The sequence below is a fragment of the Pseudorasbora parva genome, chromosome 1, assembly GCF_024679245.1.
Source record: "Pseudorasbora parva isolate DD20220531a chromosome 1, ASM2467924v1, whole genome shotgun sequence".
Lineage (NCBI taxonomy): Eukaryota > Metazoa > Chordata > Actinopteri > Cypriniformes > Gobionidae > Pseudorasbora > Pseudorasbora parva.
This window is the reverse complement of record NC_090172.1, coordinates 3,648,917-3,661,011: the sequence shown is the minus strand read 5'-3', so window position 1 is coordinate 3,661,011 and position 12,095 is coordinate 3,648,917.

Here is a 12,095-nt window from a genome sequence, read left to right as displayed (position 1 = left end):
AACAAAGAAATCACAGTTATCTGATTTCAAAGGAAGGGAAGTAATAAATATTAAATATATAATGTAAAATATTTGTGATTGAAGATATTAGTGTTGAAATCCGATGGCTCAGAAAGGCCTTCATTGACACCAATGTCATTTCCTCTCTCAAGACCCATAAAGGCACTAAAGACGTCGTTACAAAGCCCATCTCACTACAGCGGCTCGACAATCATTTATAAAGAGACCACAATAGTTTTTGTGCGCAAAAAAACTAAATAACGACTTCTATAGTGATGGGGCGATTTCAAAACACTGCTTCGTAAAGCTTTGATTAAGTAGGTTACTAGCATGATTAAGTAGGTTACTAGCATGATTAAGTAGGTTACTAGCATGATTAAGTAGGTTACTAGCTTGATTAAGTAGGTTACTAGCATGATTAAGTAGGTTACTAGCATGATTAAGTAGGTTACTAGCATGATTAAGTAGGTTACTAACATGATTAAGTAGGTTACTAGCGTGATTAAGTAGGTTACTAGCATGATTAAGTAGGTTACTAGCATGATTAAGTAGGTTACTAACATGATTAAGTAGGTTACTAGCATGATTAAGTAGGTTACTAGCATGATTAAGTAGGTTACTAGCGTGATTAAGTAGGTTACTAGCGTGATTAAGTAGGTTACTAGCGTGATTAAGTAGGTTACTAGCGTGATTAAGTAGGTTACTAGCGTGATTAAGTAGGTTACTAGCATGATTAAGTAGGTAACTAGCATGATTAAGTAGGTTACTAGCATGATTAAGTAGGTTACTAGCATGATTAAGTAGGTTACTAGCGTGATTAAGTAGGTTACTAGCGTGATTAAGTAGGTTACTAGCGTGATTAAGTAGGTTACTACCATGATTAAGTAGGTTACTAGCATGATTAAGTAGGTTACTAGCATGATTAAGTAGGTTACTAGCATGATTAAGTAGGTTACTAACATGATTAAGTAGGTTACTAGCATGATTAAGTAGGTTACTAGCATGATTAAGTAGGTTACTAGCATGATTAAGTAGGTTACTAGCATGATTAAGTAGGTTACTAGCATGATTAAGTAGGTTACTAACATGATGTAGTAGGTTACTAGCATGATTAAGTAGGTTACTAGCATGATTAAGTAGGTTACTAGCATGATTAAGTAGGTTACTAGCATGATTAAGTAGGTTACTAGCATGATTAAGTAGGTTACTAACATGATTAAGTAGGTTACTAGCATGATTAAGTAGGTTACTAACATGATTAAGTAGGTTACTAGCATGATTAAGTAGGTTACTAGCGTGATTAAGTAGGTTACTAGCATGATTAAGTAGGTTACTAGCATGATTAAGTAGGTTACTAACATGATTAAGTAGGTTACTAGCATGATTTAGTAGGTTACTAACATGATTAAGTAGGTTACTAGCATGATTAAGTAGGTTACTAGCATGATTAAGTAGGTTACTAGCATGATTAAGTAGGTTACTAGCACGATTAAGTAGGTTACTAACACGATTAACTAGGTTACTAACACGATTAAGTAGGTTACTAACATGATTAAGTAGGTTACTAGCATGATTAAGTAGGTTACTAGCATGATTAAGTAGGTTACTAGCATGATTAAGTAGGTTACTAGCATGATTAAGTAGGTTACTAGCATGACTAAGTAGGTTACTAGCGTGATTAAGTAGGTTACTAGCATGATTAAGTAGGTTACTAACATGATTAAGTAGGTTACTAGCATGATTAAGTAGGTTACTAACATGATTAAGTAGGTTACTAGCATGATTAAGTAGGTTACTAGCGTGATTAAGTAGGTTACTAGCATGATTAAGTAGGTTACTAACATGATTAAGTAGGTTACTAGCATGATTAAGTAGGTTACTAGCATGATTAAGTAGGTTACTAGCATGATTAAGCACGTAGTTGTCATTATTTAACATGTTGTTAGCATTATTAAGTTGCTAGCATGATTTAACATGTTGCTAGCATTATTAAGTATGTTGCTAGCATTATTTTACATGTTTGCTATTATGACTAATTATGTTGCTAGCATGATTTAACATGTTGCCAGCATTATTAAGAAGTTTGCTAGCATGATTTAACATGTTACTAACATGATTAAGTATGTTGCTACCATGATTTTAAGTTTTTGCTAACATGATTAACTATGTTGATAGCATGATTTAACATTTTGCTAGCATGATTAAGTATGTTGCTAGCCTGATATAACATGTTGCTAGCATTATTAAGTATGTTGATAGCATTAACATGTGCTTGCATTATTTAACATGTTGCTAACATGATTTAACATGTTGCTAACATGATTTAGTAGGTTTGCTAACGTTATTTAACAAGTTGCTACCACAATCCGACCATTATATGCATGTTGCTAACATGATTTAACATGTTGTTACCACGATTAAGCATATTTGTTAAAATTATTTAACATGTTGTTAGCACGATGCTACCATGATAAGCATGTTACTAGCATGATTTAACACGTTGATAGCAAGATTTAACACATTGATAGTATCTCAAATTTATCTCACAATAAAATAACAATAAATACATTTGCTACTTAACAGATGTGTTTTATTAATGCCTACACCTACCCCAACCCTAAACATATCCTTACAGTAATTTAGATACGGTAATTAAATGAGGCGATATTGATGTGCGCATGCCCAGTGCCCGTAGTTGTATCCCTCAACTCTTTCACCGTGCTGGACGTAGTGTGATGACATCACCGTTTCAGAAAATATACGGATGTACACACGAAAACGGAAGATGATCGTTTTCAGATTTATCCACTTTGAGACCCGGGTTCGAAAAATATCGGATTCATGCTTCTAAAACGCCGGATCCGTGTGGACGAAACGCTGTTACGGTACAAAATTTATACGTATACAGCTAAATGCGTCTTTGCGTGGACGGGGCCTAAGACCATTGTGTTTGAGGGATGGGCTTCATAGAAGCAGGAAGCAAACGAGCCGTTCAAAGGACAGTGGAGACAGCGGTGTGGAATAAAGGGAGAATAGAAGTAAAATACGGCGTTTAAAAAAAGAAAAATAAGTATTAAACATGTTATACTGCGCCCCATAAACGCAACCAAGCCTAGAAAAAAAACACAGAACCACCCCTTTAATTTTTTTTAGTATTTCCTGCGATTGTGACATCCACTGGTATAATACATGTTTGTAGACAAAGATCCTCATAAATATTACACACTGCACCTTTAAAGGGGTGGTTCCGTGTTTTTTTTTCTAGGCTTTAGTTTCATGAATTTTTATTGGCTGAAGTGTGACATATCATATTTACACATCTGCGGAGACTAGCAAGGGTCTATGATGTCACCAACCCAGGAAGAAGCTTGTTGTAGTCCAAACCGGCCATTTTTGTAGTCTATAAACTGCCGTAACTTTAAAAGACAATATCTCCGTTTGCATTGAACTTTCAGCGCTGTAACTTTGCAGATACTGTTTATGCTCAAGCAGCGACATTACACACTAACTAAAGTATTAAAAAAAGTCAAATCGCATGCAGCCACCCCTTTAATAGATCATTGCTGCGTTACCTCTTTAAATGTGGAGGTTTGGATTCAGATTCTATGTGTGAAGGTTCAGGCCATGACTTGTGTGATAGTGTGTGTGTGAGAGCGAGAGGACACACTCTCCTTATGCCGTTTATTTGAGCCTATTTGTTGATAGTATTTAATTCATTTCCTTGAAAATATTTTCCCTCCCTCCCAGCCAATCAGAGCTCCACTCTGCCACATGCGACCGTGACATCCACTGGTATAATACATGTTTGTAGACAAACAAGAAGAGCCCCCTCCACCCCCCACCACTCCTCTGTGTGGGAACAACAGCAACACAGTGTCACATGAAGCAGACACATTGTGCAGCCAGATGTAGATGTGCACAGATGCACACACATGTAGATGTGTGCTCCGCTCATGGGTTCACTTCAGCGGGCAGAACAGCTGAGCCGTAGGCTGCATTGTGTAGCAAAACAATTTAACCATTTCTCCACACTGTTGGGGTTGTTTCGTCTTTTTGCATGCTCGCATACTGTCCGTCCTAAATAGTGTTCGAAATTGGAATTAGTTTGTCCCAAATTGTAGTCTGTTGTAATGAGTATGCAGGGGTGCGTTTACCGTACATAAGTCACTGTTTAAAGGGTTAGTTCACCCAAAAATGAAATGTCTGTCATTAACTCCTCCCCCTAATGTTGCTCCACACCTGTAAGACCTCATCTTCGGAACACAGTTTAAGATATTTTATATTTAGTCCGAGAGCGTATGCAAGTGTATGCACACTATACTGTCCATGTCCAGAAAGGGAATAAAAACATCATCACAGTAGTCCATATGAGACATCAGTGGGTTAATTAGAGTCTCTTGAAGCATCCGAAATACATTTGGAATAAAGATTCAAACGGTTATTAATCTTTTCATGATTCAGATCGGCAATGTCACGTGATTTCAGCAGTTTGACACGCGATCCGAATCATGAATCAATACCCTGATTCATAACCATTCGAATCTTTATTTGAGGATTGAAAACAAACCGGGAAGAGAAGACAATGCTGAATAAAGTCGTAGTTTTTGTTATTTTTGGACCCAAATGTATTTTCTCTGCTTCAAGAGACTCTAATTAACCCACTGATGTCTCATATGGACTACTGTGATGATGTTTTTATTCCCTTTCTGGACATGGACAGTATAGTGTGCATACACTTGCATACGCTCTCAGACTAAATATAAAATATCTTAAACTATGTTCCAAAGATGAAGTCTTACAGGTGTGGAACGACATTAATGGAGTTGTTAATGACATAACACTGACAGCTTCTTGACCACATCCATCATCAAGAGACAGTGACACTAACATATGATTGTGTTTAGTACTTGCTTTCTGAAGTAAATCACTAACCCATTTCAAGTTTTGCAGATAATAATTATTGTTTCGTTTTCTGTCAGAGTTAACTATGAGTGAAACGTCACTTCATCATTGGGTATCAGACATTGCCACCTTGTGGAATAAAGGGGAATTGCACATAATCGATTATGGCACTTTGCCGCATCGATGCTGAATCGTTCATGCCCCGCATCGCGATGCATCGCCGAATCGATTATTGTTGACACCCCTAATATTCTACATCCCTTAATCCTAAACTTAACAACTAACTAACTATTAATAAGCTTAGCTATTAACACTTACTAATAATAAGCAGTAATTAGGAGTTTATTGAGGCAAAAGTCATAGTTAATAGTGAGAACTGGACCCTAATCTAAAGTGGGACCAATATTTCTATATTCATAAGGTTATATTTAAAAAATTACTCTCATAACATTTATTTATCAGTGTAAATGGAATTTGGTAAACGGTAAGATGTATTTTGATACTGATTTGATTGGTAAGTAACAGTCCTATAGTGTATTGTGTGATTTTTATGTAAGTGATGTTCAACATGTCTGTGCAAGCCAAGGCCCTGAATGATGATCATTTTAACTGCAAGGTTCTCTTTCACCAGCAGAGGCCAGTGTTGTGCCGCTTTACAGTAATAAATGAGTTGGCTATTATACCTGGAGAAAGCCTTAGTATTCCTATTCATCTTATGGCTTTGGACTCAGATAAAACAGGACCGTGATTGTGGAAGAACGCAATTCATTTGAAGTCTGCCATCTCTGCTCAAGGGACCAGAGAACATCTATACGAGCTCATTTCAATGTTCCCCATATTTATATGGCAATTATGAACACATCACAAAGAGTTCCCGTTTGGGTTAGGTTAACATAGGAACATACTGAAAGTAGAGAAGATGGGATTTTGTGTTTTTATGAGTACATGTGGGAGTAAAAGCAAATGAGATGAAGAGAAGAAACCATAACTTTCAGATTTCGGATATACAGCTCTTAATAAGAGGGAGAAAGAGACAGCAGAACCTGATGAAGATCTGCCCCAAATCGTATTATGAAAGGATAAAAAATATTTATGGACCTAAGAAGAGTTAACAAACTTTTGAAAAGGAATTTAAAAAGATGTATGTTTGTTTTTATTACAGTAATTTATAGGAAGTGACAGAGTTAGATATGAAATGGCTAGCCTAGTTCAAAGCAACAGGGGATTATTTTTTATTTTTTTTAATACAGAAATCTCTTTTTAAAGTCCCAATGAACTGGAAGTTGCAACTGATTTTATGTCAGTGCTGTGACGTATTTCCAAGTGAAGCAGATTATTGAATAGAGGGCAGGGTTTGACTTCAGCACTCCTCCTCTCCATCTCTCGCTCACAGCAGACTAACGGTTAAAGGGGGGGGGGGGGGGGGTCGTTAAAGATATTCAAACTCAAGCCATCACACTGACTTCATCTGAGAAGTAATGCCACTCCAAACCGGAAGTTACTTTTCAGATATTTATTAAAAATTAATTCAAATTACCAGTACATTTTCATTTTTTACAAATGTCCTGGTAATTTTCTGCCAGGACATTATCCAGTAATTTTACGGAAATTTCCGTTGACCCTTAAAACACAAACTAATGCAATGTGTAATTCAAAATACAGGTAAAACACCTGTAAAAAAAAACAATACGGGAAATTCCTTCATATTTATACAGTACATTGTGCCCTATTTTTACAGACTGTTTTTATAGTGCAGTATGTGTGTCGTTGTAAATCTGTTCATCATATAAAGCCATCGTGTCTCTTTAGAAGATTTGGATTTGGGTTAGAAACTCGATAGGTTATTTTTAATAGATACGTTTGATAAATAAGACCTTTTAAGTTTGAGAGGAATGGAATTTAAAAGTAACTTTAATGTACTTTTTACATTTGTGTTTAGGAGTTACACGAAACAACATGATGGTGAGTACATGATAAAAAGAGTTTACATTTTTGGGTGAATTATACCTTATAAAAACAGAAAGTTGAACCTTAAACAAAACAACTCTAACGCGAATCCTATCATTTGCATCAATACATATTGTCCCATTTTTATATCACGACATATCGATTAACGATAGATCGTTGCACCCCTCGTTATAAACGTAATTAAACTAAACTATCCCTGTTGGAATTTAAAGGGACAGACACCAAAACTGCGCCTTTGCTCACCCTCAAAAAGTGAAAATTTTAACATGCTATAAAAAAATTATCTGTGGTGCTCACCCTTCCCTGCTCCTTGGTTGTCTGAGTGTGTTCACCTGTTCCTCATGTCCTCTGCTCCCTTTATAATGTGTGCTTTTTCCCTCATGTGTTGCTGGTTCGTTATTTGTTGTGCCTATGTGTGCTGTTAGGCTATATGTGAGTACTGCTGTTTGGTCCTGCCTTGTTTCCTGTGTCTCTAATTTCTGTCCTGCAAGCAGAGCTTCCCTGGCAGCCTGTTCTCTTGGTCTAGCAGCAGTTTGGTGTGTTTCCTGAGATACCTGATTGCATTGCCCTAGGATTCCTGCCTAGCCATCGCTGGTTTCCTCTGGTCTTGCTGTGCTCTGACCAGAGCTGTGCTTGCTGCTCTCCAGTCTACAATCTACTGGAGCTGGTTATAGTGGTTGCTCTTTCTGCCTGCTATTGTGTTCCTTATCTGCCACTGTTTGGACTGTGTGCTCCTCCTCACCATTCCTTGTCTTCATCATCTGTTGTGTCAATAAACCCCTGATCACTCATTCCTGCATTTGAGTCCTCTTTCAGAGAACTGTGACAGAAACAGCCTCGTCTACTCAAATTACATGACTTTGGCGGTTTTATACATGCTCTGAATCACTGGTTCGAAGCAAAGGAACTCATGTCACAGTTACATAATTACACTGCAGAATATAATTTCAAGACTATAAAATTACCTCACGTCATTCAATGAAAGCAACTGGACATGTAACATTGTTGGTTCACATCAGAGAGCAACTTTATGATATACTCTAAAATACGCCAACATGCTCATGCATAAACCATTCACCAGCAGCACATCTGCAAGATTTATGAACTTTCAGGAATCTGCCAATGCATACAGTGTTCACGGGAATGCAAAGTGCTTAAATACAAATACCAACAATGTGTTAATCTTCTAAAACCAGCTTGCTCCATTTCACAAGTCCTTCTGTAGAACGGATAAGGCAAATCCTATTTTCCCCCAAACCATGCCAACTTGGCTTGACAACTAGGGCAGGGTTTGACCGAACAGGTTTTTTAGCATTGATGTCACAAATTCATGCTATTTTAAAGTCATTTAGTGCATGGAATGTGCTGTGAAGCTGTAGAAAGATTGTTTGCCAGCATTAACCTTTCAAAACAAGCCCACTGAAGGAGTTCATGAGCATTTCAGCGACTGAAACAGTTCAGTACACAATCAATAACAGATATAACGCAGAACATTGTACTGTCTCGTACTGATGGCAATGCAAACACTGCAGGTTCACTCCTCATGATCTGGATAAGGTGAACGGGCCACTTAACACCCTCCTGCGTCAAGAGGATTTCTCCTGTAATTAATGTCACATAATCTTCTAAAATGACTAAAGGGTAACACTTAAGAATAATGGTCCGTTATTAATAGATAACTATGCAGGAAGTAATGCAGGACTAATGCGTAGCACTACATTAACACTTCAGCTACTACTATTAACTAATATAGAAACAAACGTAACTAATCAGTAAGGAATATTGAATTTAGGAGATAGTTCCTTATTAAGTAATCAATAATTACTGACTGAGATTAGCCTCATTAATAACTATTAACTAACTGACCAATTATCACATTATTGAGCAACACATTCTCACACCCAACTCGTCACATATGGACGCTTGACCAGGACCCCTTGTCGTCACTTTTCAACGAACTGGGCGTACCTTTATCGTCAATTTTCGATGCGATGGGTGCTCCATTCATTTAAATGAGAAACCTTTGGCTTCATACACAGACGCATTTAATTATTTGCGTTTGTAAAAGCAGACATGATTTTATTAATATTTAAAGGCTACTTTTATATTTTGGAGCAACTAACCCCACTCCTACCCTAAACCTACCCACATCCCAGCTAACAGGGAACGTTCTCAGAACGTTGGCTAACGTTATCTGAAAGTTCTCTCAAAGTTATCAAAAAACGTTCTTCCAGTAACGTTATTAGAACGTTGTGCCAACGTTATTTGCTATTGAGAAACGTTCTAAAAACGTTAGCTATAAAACGTTATTCTTACATTGTTAGTGGAACGTTTTAAAAACGTTACTACATTAAAAAAAGTATTAGTCATTACAAATTAGTCATACAGCTTTTTTTCTCAAACTTCAGATACATAATTTGTATATCCAGAGACAACTTAATGACACTTAAATGCTATTTTCGTGTATATATTTATTTTTTTACAATCAGAAGAAAAATCTAGTAAACTAATTATGTATTAAATATAAATGTAATATAAATATAAAAGTCAATTATAAAAGTGGTTTTAGCTTTTTTAAAGAAAGAATAAGATGTCAATAAACAAAAGCCAGTGCATTAAAGGAGAAAACAGGAATATTTTATTTGATCATACTCCACACCCTTATTAGAACGTTATTTAACGTTCTTAGAACCTAATGAGAACGTTAATACAACGTTCCACAAACTGGACATTTCAACGTTCCTAGAACGTTCAAAAACGTTTTTAGAACTTAATGGGAACGTTAGGGAAACGTTCTTATAACCTAAAATTGTTAGCTGGGATCTTAACAATATAAAACACATAACAGGCAAATAAATGTACAGTCACAAGTATTTATTGCAAAATCTGACCAAAACAGTATAAAAGCAGGGCCGGCGCTCCGCACACGCACATTACGCACTGCGCGTAGGGCACCAAGTACTTGGGGGGGGGGGCACCAAAAAATCTGAGTCGTGAAAAAATCATCACAATAGGCTACTAGTATAAATAACAAATAAAATATTTCTAAAAGCATGTTAATATACAAAAGCAATACAAAAGTAATATAGGCTGTTATGAAGGACTGTCATGTGTACATAAGTACGATTATTGGTGAGTTTCTGACTGGCAGCTTAAATTACAAATAGAATTTTGGCGCCACCTGTAGACCACTCCTCTCAAAGAGGAAATGAGTAAGTGCTTCATCTGGAAGCTTCGAGTGCGGAGCTACGAGTTTCTCCACAGAGATTATTATCGAGTTTGTGCGTGTAGTTAAAAGTAAGTAAAGTAAACTAAAGTTCCGATGTTTATGGTTATTTCTCATATATATTTATGTGTTGTTCCTGTTGAGTGAAAAATAGTTTACCGCGAACTGAAAGTATTAGTAGCATAGATCCTTATCGCAATCGTGCATAGACAATTCTGATGGAGAACGAGTATTCCTCTGTACTATAATTAATTACAAGACATGTTTACATATATTTACCATGAGTGCTATATGCTTTGTTGTACATTCGCGAGCTAAATGTGTATACCGTAAATGCACCGTTATGTTGTTTACATAAAGGCAGCCGGAATGGCGCTAATGACGTTACGTCCGCGAGTTCGAGCCCCGCTCAGAACAGGATTCTTACATGATGATAAATAAGCCTAGCCTACATGACAATATATAGGCTAGTAAATTCGGATTTCATTGCATGTGTAACAGTTTAGTACTTTGTACTGTTATTTGTCCATTTATCATAATTACACATTATTCATGTGTACTGCTATTGGTATCCTTTTGTATATTGTTATTTACCAATTTGTATGTATATATTCAGAACCACAAACTTGCCCCGACTTATGGTGGAGAATAAATGTTACAGAAGAAACATAAGAGTCCTTATTGCATTCTAACTGGATGTGCCATAGTGATTGCAACCAATTTCAACCAGACAATTTAAGTACTTCAAAACATAGGCCTAGACCAAATTAGTCGAGAAAAAGGTGAATCTCTGTGCCAGTCTCCCTCTGGTTTTCAGTAGAATCCCTGAATATTTTGTCTTGTGGTTATCAATGGGGACGTGGCTCAGAAACGGTCATATGATGACCTGAAGCTGATTTTGCAGAAATGTAGACGTGTGCCTCTGTAGGGCCTCTGAAAACTGATGGTAGTGTTTAATATAGTTCTATAGAATAGCAGAATGGTCTCTTTATAGAGATGTAGTCCCTCTGTTGAGTAATTTCTACTGTGCAGTTATGCATGGTGATTAGCAGTTTAAAATGTGCACTTTAAAATTCATACTTCATAAAATTCATACTATTTGCACTAAACATTTTTTGCACTTTTAACTTTCTGTGTTTACATTGTTCAGTTCCAATTATTCATTTGCAGCAGTTATTTTGGAAGTAAATATCTTCATGTGAAGAACAGAGTTGATCTTGATGTTTTAATCGCTGAAATGATGATCCCGCTGCCCCGTGAACGAACTCATTCATATCTCATTCAAATAATTCAAAAGAATCCTGAGCATGACGCAATCGGTCACAAGACACACGAGAGCCAATGACATTTTACAATCAATGCTGACGTAATGACGCAATTGGTCACAAGACATAAGAGAGCCAATGAAATTTCACTATGAAATCTAAATCTACGGGCGGCAATATTTGAAATTTGTTGTGTTCGTGATCTTTGGCGGATGGAGATGCTGATCGCTTTTGGGGATTTTCTTCATGCAAATCAATCGTTTGGCCTCGGAAAACTTGGATTATTTAACTTTTTTGAATAACTTGTGGATGCAGTCGTATGTTATATCCTGTGTTTTAAATCATGTTCACACAAATGGGTAGGTTTAGGGATGGGGTGGGGTTGGGTTACATGTTAAAATGTGTCTAAATAGCGTAAATAAAATAAATGTAAATTGTGATATAGTGAGCTGTTCTTGATTAACCTGTAGGGGGCAATCTAATGTTGTTCGACTATACTTAAAAGTAGCAAAGAAGAAGTTGTTAGTGTGCACATGGAATCACCTGTGATGCCCTCCAATGTACTTCTGGCTGCTTCATTTGTTTGTGAGTAAAGTACCCTTCTGAACAGACTGGTCTCACGAAGTTATTACATTTTGGCGACGAGGATGAAAGGAAAGAAAATAAGTTTTGAATGGAATAGAGCTTGAATCCGTACAAGTTGGAGCTTTGTGGAAAAGATGGCCAACATGGTA